Here is a 16,821-nt window from a genome sequence, read left to right as displayed (position 1 = left end):
AACACGAATCTAGGTAAACTTCTCTCCTCATGGTCAAATTTTATGTCTGCATTGAAAAAACATTTTTACCCTTTGGGTTATAAGAATAAGGCATTGATAGAATGACAACACCTAAGGCAAAGAAAAGGTCAAAATGTGCAAAAATTTACTGAAGAATTTAAAAGACAAGCATTGAATTTGAGCATTTCCTTAGATTCACCAGAGCTTGTAACTAAGTGTATCTGTTATTTACATAGTTACATTAGGCATTCATTATTATTATTTGAACCTGCTACTATCAATGAGGCTATTGTGAAATCCATGCATCTTTAAAGAAGTTGGATGCACATGCAAAATGACCACCAAAAAAGAGTTGCAACAACCAAGAGGAGAGGGACAAAACCCTTTTGTACACATTGTGAGAAAGAAGGACCTGATGAGGAGAATTGTTGCAAACTTCACCCTGAGTTGAGACCTAAGAGAAATCACAGAAAGGAGAAGCAAAAAACCACCGCCACCATGCAACAAGATCAAACATCTGAGTTAGAAGAAGACGAGAAGGTCATGGCTATGGGTTTTGCAAGAAGTAGGCCCATTGACTTGGGGTCAGTTTTAGGTGACAAAAGGAGGATTGCACCTCATGGAATAGCAACAGATGGACCCATCGATCTGGGTTTTTATTAAGAAAAAATTTCAATAAATATTGTACCAAAGATGGAAGGGGGACCCAATGTGGTAGGACTCTAGGAACTTGAGGAGACCAACCAAAACCTTCAAGTAGAAAATGCTAAGTTAAGGAAGCTCTTATGGGAAGTAGAGGAGGAGAAACAAAGGTTGCTATGCCAGTTGCGAGCTAAGAACAAGACCGTGGGAAGATTGCAGCCTAACCCCCTCGAGGTAAAAAATAGTTCTTTGATTACATGTACTTTTCCTGATGATGATTTCGTTGCTTTTGAAAAGTATACTATAGGTATCAGGTCCAAGCTATTTAATATGGGATATCAAGGAAAGGGGCTCAGCATTAATGGCTAGGGCATCATGAACCCCATCAAAGTAAAAGAAATGCCTCGTCATGTAGGACTCGGTTATGTCAAGAAAGATTTTGGGGAAAACTCCAAAGTAGTTAGTGATCAGTCAATGACGGATGACGAGACTTCCTCCTCCTATTCCAGTGATAGTAAGGGCTCCATGAACCCTTATCAAAGGAAGACCAAAGGGAGGTAATTCAGGAAGACCCAGAAGGTTTGGAGAAAGAAAAATTGTTGTAGTTTCTCCAACAAAGAGGGACATCAGGAAAGCACATGCCAAATGCTCCCCAGCCAGAAAGCAACAATAGAGAAGCCAACCGATGAAAATGCTCAAACACATTCATGGTGGTCCATTTTATTAAGGAAAGGACCTTTTTTTAATAATAGTTTGTATGGCCTCGGTTTGTAAATCATGTGTTGCAACTAAATGTAAAAGTAATGATGTGTTGCCATCACTTCAAAATGATACGATGATGTTTTTATGCCTTCTTATGAGTAGTTTAGGTATTGATTATTATTGTGTAATTCTTGACCAAAGAGTGTGTGCTATAAACTCTTGGTAAGTGAGGGATTGTTGAGTCATGAGTGAGTGCAAAAGATGTATTAGTTTTGTGTGAAAATGATTGAAAGTGTGGTTTGGCGAGGACACAGGTCGTATGTTTAATAGTGTTAATGATTTTGGTGGTCCAAAAGCTCTCAATGGGGAGGATTGATCCAGGAGGATCTCTAGATACCATGTTCATGGTAAAAAATTCAAAAAATTCAAAGTGGTAGAAAGTCGATTAACTTGAAATCAGATCGAAGTGCTCAATGCCTTGATTCAAACGGCATGAACAACGCTCCAATCCAAGTCCGTATGAGAAAGATAGGAGTAGTCAAAGTTTCAAGTTGACTTGCACATGTGGAAGGCTTAAGGAAGGCACAATTTCACAGGAATCTGGCACTGAAATCCAGCTATTTTTTCGAGAAAATTTGTAGGACAATTAATTCATCCAATAACCCTTAAGGTTCTAGAAAATTTATAAAAAAGGGTTAATAAATTTAAAAAATAAGATAAAAGGCGGAAGGACATGAACCCCGCTGCCTCGGTGGAACCTTGACAAAATTACATTAAAAAAAGGGGTAGGTGTCCATGACCCCATCACCCTTGGAACCACCATAAAATAAATGTATTACATATGGGGTGGGTAGGCTGTCAACCCCGCCGCCCCTCCCCTCACCGTTTACTACATACCATGGCGGAAATGGGGGGAGCATGTTGCACTTAAAATTGTCACCTTGACATTCCGCAATTTGTGTGAAACCATTACCACTCATACTTTCCTCCTTTTCAAGTCTAAAGCCTCAGTTCTTCATATCAGGCCTTGAAAGTAAGAGAAAAGCCCTAGAAGTCTCTAAAACTCTAGTTTTGCACTTTCTCTTAGTCTTACCTACGGTCCTGCACTTAATGGTCATGTCCCCTGCGCACTTGACTGCTTTGTCCTTGTGTTATGGGTGCGGACCCCTGTAAAAGTTAAAAAGGCACGAGTTTATTCTAAAAAACTCACGTTCAATCATTTCTAGAAGCTTATGGAAGGAATTTTGAGGAGGAAAGTTCGCTCTCTTAAGGTTCATGGACTCCATACCTTTAGGAGCTAACCGCTTGATGTGAGGAGCTTATCCCTTTGAAGGAGGATTCTATCCCTTCATAGATGGACGTGTAACCTCCTCCTCTGCACTATAAAATGAAGCATTGGGTTGGTTACTGTTGGGTCCCTATAATACTAGTGATTACCCCATTACTATTGTAGTTATACCCCTTATTTATATTTATGTACCCATGTAGTGCCCATATTGTTACTATTGTGCCACATAGAAGCCCACTATTGTTATTGTTGTGCCCTACAATATTATTGTTATGTAGGCTTTGATTGTATTGGGACCACTTAGACTCCTATATATAGAAAGGAGGTATTTTCATTTGTATCATCCAAGAATTGTTCATTTATGTAATGTAAAGGAGGTTGCCCCCTCGAAGAGGCTGAATTCTAAGGCGTGGATCTCTCTTTTCTATCTTTTAGTGAGCTGGTTTCATAACATTTGGTATCAAAGCTTTGGATTCTAGGGTTTCGCTGCTCCGAACAGGTCATCGTGGCATTTTCGCTATAACTTTTTTTCTATGACGTTTCAGAAGTCGCAAAAAAAACCCATTTGAGAAGAATTGGTGTTGAATCGTGGGTCTATATTTTAGAGCTTTTCTCGTGATATTGTCGGAGATATGATCTGAGGAAGTTGGTCTTTTTGCAGACTCCTGAATTACATTCAAAACAGGTGACCTGGGGAAAATCGTCATAACTCTCTCTCTGAGGATCGGATTAAAATTCCATAAAAAGGTACAGAAAGAGGACGGACTGTAGTTTCTTGTGTGTGGGTTTCAGATTCAAAGGTTGAAACAGTGACTCGTGGCACGTCGTACAAGTTCACTCTACTGAACCAGTATAAAAGCAAGTCATTGTGGGAGATTTCACATAACTATTCCTTGGAGAATCCAATTTGGCTCAGACTTGTGGCATTGGAAAGAGGACGCAGAAGGCTACTACAGGTAGCAATTTCAGAATTGGAGGATCCAAAATTACAGAGATACATCAGATTCAATATCAGGCTTCTATAAAGTGAAAAAAGGTGTGTAGTTTTTTTTTTATTTTTGTGTAAGCTTTGTTTAACGGAATTCAAAGGGCATAGTAAAACTTTATTATCGGTAACTGATGCCCCGAGGAAAGAAAATGAAAACACCTAGTAAGGAACCTGAAAGCTCTAGCATGACTCATGAAGAAGAGGAAGAAATGCTACATGATATATCAAAATTACAAGAGCAAGTGCAACAAATGTCACGCTCACAAAAGCTAACAGAAGCTAAGATAAGTGGCGTGGAATCTAAGGTAAATGGCATGGAATCTAAGATAAAGGGAATGGAAGCTAAGATGGATGGCATGGAAGCTAAGATTGACGCTAAATTTGATGGCATGGATGATAAGATGGATTAATTGAAGAAGTTGCTACAAGAAAGGGTCACTAATGGTGAAAAGGTAGTAAAGGAAACTCATGATGAGAATAAAAGAAATGTTAATCATGATTCCATAGACTCTAATGTTGGATTGAAGACTCACCATGTTCCAAAAATCGATGTGAGGAAGTTTGATGGCAAGGATCCCGCCACATGGATATTACAGATGGAGCAATTCTTCGATCTCAATAATGTGCAAAACACACAAAAGGTACGTATGGCAACTTTATATTTGGAACCAAATCAGTTTGTATGGTATCAATGGCTTTGTTCTCGTAAACAATTTATCACTTGGGCAATTTTTACGGAAGAATTGATAGCACATTATGAGGATACAAAAAGCAACACTTTTTTTAGCCAATTGATGAATCTCAAACAAAAGGGTTCAATAATGGAGCACATTGAGGAGTTCCAAAAATTGAACATAAGGATAAAAGATATTCCAAGGAGCATAGGATTGATGTGTTCATAGGGTCTTTAAAGGATAATATCCAACATGATGTGCGCCTTTGGGAACCTGATTCATTAGAGAAGGCATTCAGGTTAGCAAGAAAAATGGAAAGCAAAATTATGGCAACTAGGAAGCATACCATTCACAACTATAAAGATGGAAGTGTTGTTGCCCATAGTCTTCCACAACCTACAAGGTTGACACCGCAACAATTGGAAGAAAAAAGAGCAAAAGGGCTTTGTTACAATTGTGATAGCAAATACACAAAAGGTCATAAGTGTGCTGAGAAGAAATTATTCTACATAGATTGTGAAGAGGAAGAAGGAAAGGAGCAAGAAAGGTCAAAAGAAGAGGATATATTCCAGGAACAAAGCCTATATGAAGAACAAATAAATCCAACCATATCTTGTAATGCATTGGCGGGAATTACCACTCTCAAACCATCAAGATAGAAGGACAAATTAAGAAGAAAAAGGTGATAGTGTTGATTGATTCAGGAAGCACCAACAATTTTATTCATTGTAGGGTAGAAAAAGAATTAAATTGCTTCCTATATCCAGCACCAGAGTGTCAAGTGATGATTGCAAATGGAGGAACAATAAATTGCTCTGGAAAGTGCCATAATATCAAGCTATCCATGAGAGAATATGTATTGACTAGCCCAATGCTTTCCATTCCAATGGGAGGTGCTGATGTTGTACTAGGAGTCCAATGGCTACAATCCTTGGGTACAATAGCTTTTAATTTTCAAGAACTTTTCATGAAATTTTTTGTGGAAGGAAAGGAAGTTGAATTAAGGGGTATTGCAGGGAAACCAGGAAAGATAATCAGCTCTAATGGTATGACAAAGCTTCTAAAAAAGGAGCAATTGCACAATTATGTTCGCTAGATGTTTCCACATTAGAATCATCTATTTCTCCAGATCTCCAAAAAGTCCTGGACAATCATTCCAAGGTATTTGAGACTCCCAAAGGTCTCCCACCTATGCGTGATCATGATCATGCTATTCATCTGATTCCAGGAAGTGTTCCTCCAAACATCAGGCCGTACAGATATCCCTATGTCCAAAAAAGTGAAATTGAACGTATGGTTGCAGAAATGCTAGAGGCTGGTATAATTCAACCAAGTCAAAGTTCTTTCTCTGCTCCAGTAGTATTGGTGCACAAGAAGGATGGATCATGGCGCATGTGTCCGGATTATAGGGAGCTCAACAAGCTCACTATTAAAGATAAGTTCCCCATTCCTGTCATTGATGAATTACTGGATGAATTGCATGGATCAATTTACTTCACCAAGTTGGATCTTCGTTCAGGATATCATCAAATCAGAATGAAGATTGAAGACATTCCGAAAACGGCATTTAGAACTCATGAGGGTCATTATGAATTTTTGGTCATGCCTTTTGGCCTTACCAATGCACCTTCAACATTTCAAGGTTTGATGAATTCAATTTTCAAACCATTCCTTAGAAAATTTGTGTTAGTATTTTTTGATGATATACTTATCTACAGCAAGTCTTGGAAGGATCATGTTGAACATGTTGACAGGGTGCTACAACTATTGGAAGAGAAACAATTATATGCCAAAAGATCCAAATGTTTCTTTGGAGTCCAGGAGGTGGAATATTTGGGTCATATTGTATCTCATGAAGGAGTTAAGGTAGACCCTACCAAAATTAAAGCCATTAAGGAATGGAAAATCCCCACATCCATAAAGCATTTGCGCGGATTTCTTGGGTTGACAGGGTATTATCGCAAGTTTGTTAAGAATTATGGGAGAATAGCAGCACCTCTAACGACATTATTGAAGAAAGATGCATTTTCATGGACTCCGGAAGCAACAAAGGCCTTTGAACATCTTAAAGAGGCAATGTGCCAAGCACCGGTCTTAGCTACACCGGACTTCACAAAAACCTTTATTGTGGAATGTGATGCTTCAGGAAATGGAATTGGTGCTGTTCTAATGCAAGATGAAAGACCCATTGCCTTTGAAAGTCGTCCAATCAAGGGAAAGTTTCTAAGAAAAGCTATTTATGAGAAGGAAATGTTGGCAATACTCCATGCACTTAAGAAATGGCGACCCTACCTAATGGGAAGACACTTCAAGGTAAAAACAGATCATGATAGCCTTAAATACTTTTTAGAACAAAGATTATCCTCTGAAGAGAAACAAAAGTGGGTCACAAAGATGTTGGGTTATGACTTTGAAATCATCTACAAAAAGGGGAAGCAAAATGTGGTGGCAGATGCACTCTCAAGGAAGGATGAGGATGTGGAAGCATTGTTGTGCGCTATTTCTATCATCCAACCAGATTGGATAAATGAAGCAAGGGAGGAATGGAAGAATGACGAAGAAGTATGGGCACTTTTTCGAAAGCTACAACAAGATTCCAGTACGTCTGATACATTTAGCTGGAAAAATGATTCGTTATGGTACAAAGATCGCTTATACCTCTGTAAGAATTCCCAGCTAAAACAAAATATTCTTATGGAATTGCACACTTCTCCCTTAGGAGGGCACTCAGGATTTTTAAAAACTTACCACAGGGTGAAGAAGGAATTTTTTTGGGATGGCCTTAAATCAGATATTCATAAGTTTGTGGCAGAATGTTTGGTTTGCCAGCAAAATAAAGTTGAAACAATTAAGACACCGGGTCTATTACAACCTTTACCCATTCCAAGCCAACGTTGGGAGGAGGTATCAATGGATTTTATCACAGGTTTACCCAAGTCTAAGGGAAAGAGTGTCATCATGGTGGTAGTTGACAGACTTACCAAGTATGCACACTTTTGTGCATTATCACATCCATTTAAAGCCAGTACAGTTTCTACTGCATTTATGGAAACAATTCAAAAGCTACATGGAAACCCAAAGATTATTGTAAGTGACAGAGATCCCATTTTCACTGGAAATTTTTGGACAGAATTATTTTCTTGTCTTGGTACTCAGTTAGCTCATAGCTCATCTTATCATCCTCAATCTGATGGGCAAACTGAGATAGTAAACAAATGTTTGGAAGGATACCTTCGTTGCTTTGTATTTGATAAACAGACACAATGGGTCAAATGGTTGCCTCGGGCTGAATGGTGGTATAACACTTCCTTTCATACAGCAACAAAAATGACCCCATTTATGGCACTTTATGGGTATCAACCACCATCCATCACATCATATTTAAGAGAAAATTCTAAGGTTCAGGCAGTGGAACATCACATCGAACATCAACAACAAGTCCTCCAACTCTTAAAGGATAACCTTGTGTTGGCACAGAATAGAATGAAACAACAGGCAGATCAGCATCGCAGTGAAAGAAGTTTTGATGTAGGTGATTGGGTATTCCTACGGCTACAACCATATAAGCAAATGTCCCTCAAGCAAGCTAAGAAGGATAATAAATTATCACCAAAGTATTATGGTCCGTACAAGGTGTTGCAAAAGATTGGTACTATGGCATACAAATTGGAGCTTCCTGCAGCTTCTCGATTGCACCCAGTTTTCCATGTTTCATGCTTAAAGAAGGTTATAGGCGACAAGCTCCCAGTTCAAACAATATTGCCAGAACTTGACGAAGAAGGAAAGATTATATTGGAACCGGAAGCAGTTATAGAAACAAGAACTCGACAGCTACGAAATCGATCAATTTCAGAGTACCTTATCAAGTGGAAGAACTTATCCGCTGAAGATTCCACATGGGAGGACGAGAATTTTATGCAGAAGTATCCTGAACTACTCAAGCGTTGAGGAAAACACTTTTTGAAGGAGAGGGGCATGTTGGGTCCCTATAATACTAGTGATTACCCCATTACTACTCTAGTTATACCCCTTATTTATATTGATGTACCCATGTAGTGCCCATATTGTTACTATTGTGCCACATAGAAGCCCACTATTGTTATTGTTGTGCCCTACAATATTATTGTTATGTAGGCTTTTATTTTATTGGGACCACTTATACTCCTATATATAGAAAGGAGGTATTTTCATTTGTATCATCCAAGAATTGTTCATTTATGTAATGTAAAGGAGGTTGCCCCCTCGAAGAGGCTGAATTCTAAGGCGTGGATCTCTCTTTTCTATCTTTTTGTGAGCTGGTTTCCTAACAGTTACTGAGGAGGTTAAAAGCTGAATATTTTTGAGGTGAAATGCTACTAGAAATTAGTCTTCTTAGTTGAGCTTTTATGAGGAGAGATTACATACCTCTAAGATCTCATTTGGAAGAGTGCAAGGCTTGTCAAAGTAAAGGAAATTCCTGTTTCAGACCACAGGAAGAGCTTGTTCAACATCAAGGATGAAAAGGTTATAAGGTTCTTCTACTTCAAAGTTAATACAAATAAGTTTGTTTTTCACAATAAGCTGTTCATTAATGGTTTATTTTAGGGATTCCTTGATCACCATAATAGACATGATTTATGATATTTTCTATGTAGGTGCTATTTGATGTTTGCTTGTTTGTGATTGTAGGTCTTTAAAGATAACTCTTTCAAACAATCGAGGGATGACTACAACAAACAAGCATTGGATCTAAGGTAGGATCGTAACACCTCTATAGTCTTTATTTGTAAATTGTATATGTTTAGAGAAAGATAGATTTGTTTGTCTGTTTGTTGCTAGATTATCTTGTGATACTAGGGAGATCGGTCTTTTTCGCAAGAACGATTTATCCGGCCAACAGAGCAGACCATCGGACCACCGAACCCGCCACTTGTAACAAACAATCAATTATATTGTGATAAAAATGGGAGGGGTGGGATTTGATCCCCCAACCCCTCCTTAACCACCCTTTTTTTAACCAACGCACCAACTGTCCTTCTTGGGACATCCACCCAAAAAAAATATATAAACTCTTATGCACAATGCGTCCAGGAGGGAGCGTGGCATTGATTTCGAGACAGAGGAGGTGGAACCATGAGTAGGCCTGTGATAGGGGGCAGAGCCTTGCCTAAACACATTTTTCAGGGGGTCATTTTTGGTCCAGTGTCAGAATTGGGCAAGTTTTATATCAATTTTGCACCTCTCGGTGACAGGAACTCAATGGCGATGCCAGTTTCTACAACAAAGCTCTCCATTTTCGACCATTTTCTAGATGGGAGGTATAAGACTCCTTTTATAAATGTTGATTGTACTTCTTCTTTCTCATGCCACTTAATGAATGAAGACCTCCCCATTGATCGAGAAGGACCTGGAGATGTAGTCCAAGTTTGACGAACTCCGTTATCAAGTCTCTTGTATTCTTTTCATGCTTTTATGTGTCTCTCCTCTTCTTTCATGTGCACATTAAATTTCTATGGTTAAGCTGCAATTTATCCATGTTATTCTTTAATACATCTATAAGCAAAAGATCTTGGATCAATTGTTTATGTGTCCTGAATGATCTATGTTGTTGTTTCTTTAAGTGTTCTAGTGTGTGATAACAGTAAAGTCATATAGTTGTTCACATCAGTCTCATTGATCCTAAACTTAGCAGATTTTAAGAAACTTCCCAGTAACTTAGCCTCATCCAGCCTTCCTCAACTACGCCTTATGCAATTCCAGCCCTCAAGATGCAACCATTCCCCTTGACACTATGCAATGCGTAGTTTCTTCCTCCCATGACTATGCACTGTATAGTTCCAGTGCTCAATCTCAAACCTTGGCCTCTGGAATTACATAATCCTACCCTCCAACCTGGCCCCAAATACACATTGCCCAGTCTCTGAGCTCAAGCTCAACCCTTGAGATATTTAGTTGCACAATTGCACAATCCCTAGGTCTACTTTGACTCCCATAACTGTGAAGTTGGTTGAAACATTGAAAACCCCCACATCCCAACTCACTAAGTCCCAAAACTGCGCAATATTCCTACCTAGTCTTACCTGAACTATACATTGCACAATCTCAAGGAAAAAGCTTCACCCTTGACTGACTGAGCTATGCAATTTCACAGTCACTGAGCATCTCCCTCAGTTTGTAACCCAATTCCATATGAGTCAGTGGATCAACATGCACCATCTTAGACTAGGGGTTTATCAGACTGATTTCGACTCGTCATGAGTGAATTGAAGATGCAGGTACTCTATCATACCATGACAAGATGATGAAGAAGGAAATGGAGAAGAGAAACATGTTGAAAGACATATTTGTAGTTGGTTTTTCAAACTGATCAATCAAGCGAAAGAAAAGGGACCAAGGAAAATTTAAGGACGGATATTTATATTAAGGTTTAGAAACCTTGGCAAATCCCACTAGTCCATATTATGTAATTTGTAAAATATTTCGATATATTTTTGTAAAAATATTCAAATTTATAATAATTTTATATAGTCTCTATATAAATTTTTGGTGATTTTGAGGGTAAAATAATTTCATACTATAAAATTTGGGTGAATCAGTTTTAGAAAAAAATGGAAATTAGCAATCTTTTTTTGGAAAAGTATAGAAAGCTAGCCCACCTGCGAATATTAGCCCCCAGAATTTTCCCTAGAAGGGACACCATTTTGCAACCATGTCTGAAGACTTGATATCATTGAAGAATCCTTACCTCTAAGCTATAAGGAGGTGGATAGAAGAGAATCCTCAAGAAAACATATAGAAAGGAGCAACAAAAGTGACTTGACATTGCCATGTCATCAAGTAGTCCATGTCAACAGTGCCATGCCATGTCATGTCATGAGTTTTCATATGCCACATCATTATTGAGGATCATGTATTTTCTTATTCAAAATGTATTGTAAATTGGAAGTCCAAAGGACACATACATAATATGAAGAGTGATGCAAATCTGAAAAGTCATAGGAAGTCAAACATTCATGAGGGTAGTCAAAGAGCCACCACATTGGTTATATATACACCATCATTGTATGAGCAAAGGACTTTTCACCTTAGCTCCTCCCGCAAGGCATTAGAGAGACAGACTAAATATTTTGAGGAGTGAGGAGCTTGTATAACGCTCCGCTGTTGGAGCTAGTGGTTTTTACTTAATATATGAAGTTTGATGGTCCATGAACTTTTACTTAATATATGAAGTTTGATGGCCAACACGTTATTCATGCATGTATCATGAATGTTTATAAGACTATTATGTGAATGTTTGGGATTCATGTTTACTTTTACCTATACTAAAGTAGTTGAACTATTTTGGTTATTTTAGTGCTTATCATATTGAGAATGTGTTGTAATGGTTGTTATGTCTATTGCATCATCGTGGACTATTCTGCTGGATGTTAGACATATCTTTCTTATTTATGTTGGTTGTGATGACTGTCACATCTTTGTGGACTATTCCACTGGATGTTATATGAAACCTTCCCGTTGCATGTGTTTCTACTAGAGTCATCTTATTACCTCTCTTTTAGAGGCTCAATTTTCTTTCCCTCCAAAGTAGAAGAACCTTGACACGCCTACAACTAAACACTCACTAGGCACACTCACTTGATTTTCAAAGGTACATGTGCATCCCTCTCTCTTGCTGATAGTTAGAGCTAAGTAAAATATTTAAGAAATTAACAACCAGGCCATATTCTAGATGGGGATCCTACCCCAAATAGTGTGAGGTCTAATTGGGAGTAGATATTGGGGAGACCCGTTGAATGTTGGCGAGTCCAACACCATTAGAAAAATACTAGCATAACCTTCTAGATTTTCCTCAATTTTATTTTATGGTGTCTTAAGGCTTGTGTATTCTTTGCATGAAATATTTCCCACATAACCAAGACATGTTTTGTCATATGGTGATATTTCACTATTGAGAATATCATCTAACATTTGGGAAATTTTCAAGTTCTTTTTTAGATTGTCTAAATCATTCCTTAATGGCACAATTTCTGATCAAGCTTCTCACAATTTTCTTAGTTTTCCTTCAATTAGTTTTTCATCACTTCTATTCTCTTAGCTTCATCTAGCTGAATTTTTAAGGAGATGAATTCTTCAAATTTTTCTCTTGTTATTTAGTTTTTGGTCAACTTGTCCTTATAAATTCTATTAATCCTTAAACTTTTCATTTAGGTGACCTAACGACATTTCTTCTCTCTTTTTTGTTTCCTTTGCTTGAAGTCTCACGTGGAAAAAAATTGTTTGATCAAAGTTATGGATATTTTCTTAAAGGATTTACAACTACTGTTTAAGACTTATATTTTATTTTCTAATTATTTCTATTTGTTCATGGGCATCCACAAATTCTACTTAAAACTAAATGGTGTAATCTTTTACTAGATATGAATGCCCCTTCTGGTTGTCTTTATCTTCTTTAAAAGAATCTTTTTTCATGACTATGGAGGAGACTTCTTTCGAGGGTTTGGATTCGTGCCTCTTTTACTTTTCGAATTTCATTTTTGAGGTCTTCCTTCCCATTGTTAGGTTATGTCTAAAGGAACCTACTTAGATACCAATTATTGGAAATACTAAGAGTGGGGTGATCATTGTTTCATTATATTTAACTATTTTTATCTTTTAAAACATTTGATGCCCATAAATCATGTTTCATAAGAAAAACTTATACAAATTTTCTTTGTAAATATTTTCTAAAATTCATTATACAAAGTAAGAAGCAACTTACAACTTCCGTAGGAACCAAACTATAGGACATTTCATTATCTTAGCTAAGCACCATCTCAGTGAATGTTAGCATGAAGATACATGAGACACTAATTCCTCGGCTGAGCACCAACTCGATAAACTGTAGGCACAACCTATTTCTTCAAGTTTGTCCTTAGATCTGTCATCAATAACTTTTGTTCCTCAACAAATTATTTAATGAGTTTTCATCTAACCATGCCACCCATAGGTTTGTGCCTTCAAGATTAATCATAACCACTTGACCTATACAACTTAACTTTCTACTCCTCAACTAGTATTCTTGACTTGGATCTTCAGACTTGATTTTACATGCTAGTTATTTGTATTTTATCAAAAGAGATCTTCCTATTCATCACTTAAAATTCCTCAACTTTTTCTATTAACTATTCAACTGTCATTACTTAGGCTTATTATATGTTCAAATAGAAGGTCTTCCCACATGGTAGCTTGTACTAATCACCGTAGATTTATTTCCACCATATAGGGATTTTCAAAAAACTTGGAACCAAACATAGCTTTACAACATTAAAGGTCTACTTCCTACAACCTATCAACCTTTGCACTAAACACTCACCTTATGCATCCCATAGGCTTGTCACAAATGTTGTCCATGATATCCTTATTCTTATTGCACTTATGTCAAAAATATAGCTTGGTCCTATCATCACCTTAACATAGCAACTAGTTCATCTAATATCTCCCTTACATTTCCTTAGCCAACTAGACATAGTATCCAAATATCCCTACAATAATTCTCTAAGAAAGCTTGACAACCTCCCAAATCACATGAGAACTTGGTCTATGACAAGAATACAACATCATACACAAATTACACTTGAACTTTGCCTTACAACAAGACTTGGACTTGACCTTCAATGCAATAAAACTTTTCCCTCAACTCAAGCTTGAATTTCTACCTAAAAGCTATAGGTCTCGACCTCCAATCTAGGCTTGAAATCATCTTTAAAACATCATAATTCAACCACAAGAACAAACCTAAAACTTGGCCTCAAAAGGACTGAAGTTCAACCTTCAATGGATAAAATTCACCCTCAACAGGTATAAACTTATCATTTAGAATAACTTTTCAACTCGTATTCTAACTAGGAAAACAAATATTCCCAAGGTGTTCCAAAAACCAATCCAAAAATGTAGAAAAAAACCCTTTGCATAGAAATCAATCCAAGTTTCCTTCACTTCAGTTGGTTCAAGAGGTATAGACCTCAAAATTTACCCTTTGCTTGCTTAGATAGACCTGAAATGGCTTGAGTGAGTGAATATAAATTCTCCTTGTCACGCCTATTTAAAGTATATTTGGGGTCTAGACAAGGCTGACTTGTCTAGTGGCTAAGTTGACTTGTCCACTAACTAGGCTAATTTGTGCAATTGGAAAAATGTATAATAAATATTGAAAAAATAATTTCCCCACAACCGAGAGGAGTTAAATGGAGTGTTACATATTGTATGAAAGGTATTGGAATAAGCTTTCGAAACATATGTATTAAATTCCCAATTAAGCTAGGGAATTAGAGTAAAAACGTATTTAGATATAGGGTATCTAATGGGGCATCAAAAATAGAAAAACAATATTTCTAGAAGGCATGCCATATATCATTGGAAATATCTTGAAATATGTTACTTTGTCATGTATATTTCTCATTCATTTGGACAACCTTTAAAATTAATAACAACCATTTTCAATATCTATTGCACTAAAGTTCTTGACGATTTTGCAGTAATATCCTACTAATCCTAAGAATTCTCTAAGATTCTTTAAGGTTTTTAGGATTGACCATTATATCATAGATTTAATTTTATCAGGGCCTAACTTGAGAGATTCATTGGATAACAAATGATCCAAATATTTCATTTTGTAAACCCCAAAAGTAGACGTGGAAGGATTTACATATAGTTTTTTCTCTTCCAATAGTTTTAAGACCCAATTAACATGATGTACATTCTCTTCCCAAGATTTATTGTAGATTAGTATGTCATCAAAAAATTGTAGCAAAATTTTTCCAAGGAAGAATTTGAAAACTGAACTCATCAACCTTAGAAATGTTGAAGGTACATTAGATATTCAAAATGGCATAACTAAAAAATAACAATGACCTTATATGTTATGTAAAGCCTCAACTTTGAAATTTTTAATAGGATATAACCATTCATAATATCATAATTTATCAATTTGATGTTGAGTACCTACCTGAGGTTTTTGTGGTTGAAGATGCTTCTGATTTTCTCCAGTTCTTGCTCCTGTTACCAAAAGACCAAAATCCTCTCAACCAAACTGGGTAACATCTCGGTACCCAACTCCAAAATACTTCAAATTTGAAGTAGTTTGGCCCCCGTGCCCAAAAGCTTCAAGAACAACTGCTCAATTATTCTTTGTGTCTTTCTGTTGTAAGTTCCTCCTCCGTCTCTCTTTGTATCAATTTTTTCTCCTTCCCTTCTACAATACCTTTCCTCCTTTTATGCTCAAGAGATTACTCAACCACCTAACATTTCTCCACCATTTTTAATTTGATAATTTCAAAAGTTGCAGAGGCAGTCATTGCCTTCTCTCCCCCTAATTTGCTGACAATGGCCTTTTATTTATAGAGTATCTCCAATTTTATGAAACCATCTCACCAAATATAAGAAAATATAGATCAACGACTTCAAAATTAGCCTCTTCGAGGGGGAAACCTCCTTTACATTACAAAAATGAATAATTCTTAGATGATTCAAATGACAAAACCTCCTTTGTATATATAGGAGTATAAGGGGTCACAATATAATTAGAGCTGACATAACAATAATAATGTAAGGACACAACAATAACAATAGTAGGCTTCTATGGGGCATAATAATAACAATATTGGGGCAACATGGGCACAACAATAACAATAAGGGCTACAATGACAATAATAATGGGGGAATACACTAGTATTATAGGGGCCTAACATGCCCCTCTCCTTCAAAAAAGTGTTGTCCTAAATGCTTGAGTAGTTTGGGAAGCTTCTGTATAAAATTCTCATCCTCCCATGTGTAATATTCAGCGGGTAAGTTATTCCACTTGATGAGATACTCTGAAATTGATCAATTTCGTAGATGTCGAGTTCTCATTTCTGTGACTGCTTCAGGTTCCAATATGATTTTTTCTTCCTCGTCAAGTTATAGCAATATTGTTTGAACTAGGAGCTTGTCACTTATAACCTTATTTAAGCATGAAACATGGAAAATTGGGTGCACTCAGGAAGATGCAGGAGCTCCAATTTGTATTCCATAGTACTAATGTTTTGCAACACCTTGTACGAACCATAATACTTTGGTGATAATTTATTATCCTTCTTAGTTTTCTTGAGGGACATTTGGTTGTATGGTTGTAGTCATAGAAATACCTAGTCACCTACATGAAAAATTATTTTGCTGTGATTTTGATCTACTTTTTGTTTGATTCTATTTTGTGCCAAAGTGAGGTTATCCTTTAAGAGTTCAAGAACTTGTTGTCGATGCTCGATGTGATCTTCCACTGCTTGGACCTTAGAATTTTCTCTTAAAAATGATGTGATGGAATGTGGATGATATCCATAAAGTGCCATAAATGGGGTCAATTTTGCTGCAGTATGGAAGGAAGTGTTATACCACCATTCAGCCAGAGGAAACCACTTGACCCATTTTCTCTGTTTAAAAGAAATGAAGATACCCTTCCAAACATTTGTTCATTACCTCAATTTGCCCATCATATTGAGGATGAGAAGATGAGCCATGATTTAACTTAGTACCCA

This window comes from Pinus tabuliformis, chromosome 9 (genome assembly GCF_031772625.1).
Source record: "Pinus tabuliformis cultivar Carrire ecotype Pingquan chromosome 9, CPIR1, whole genome shotgun sequence".
NCBI lineage: Eukaryota > Viridiplantae > Streptophyta > Pinopsida > Pinales > Pinaceae > Pinus > Pinus tabuliformis.
This window is presented reverse-complemented; position numbering follows the sequence as displayed.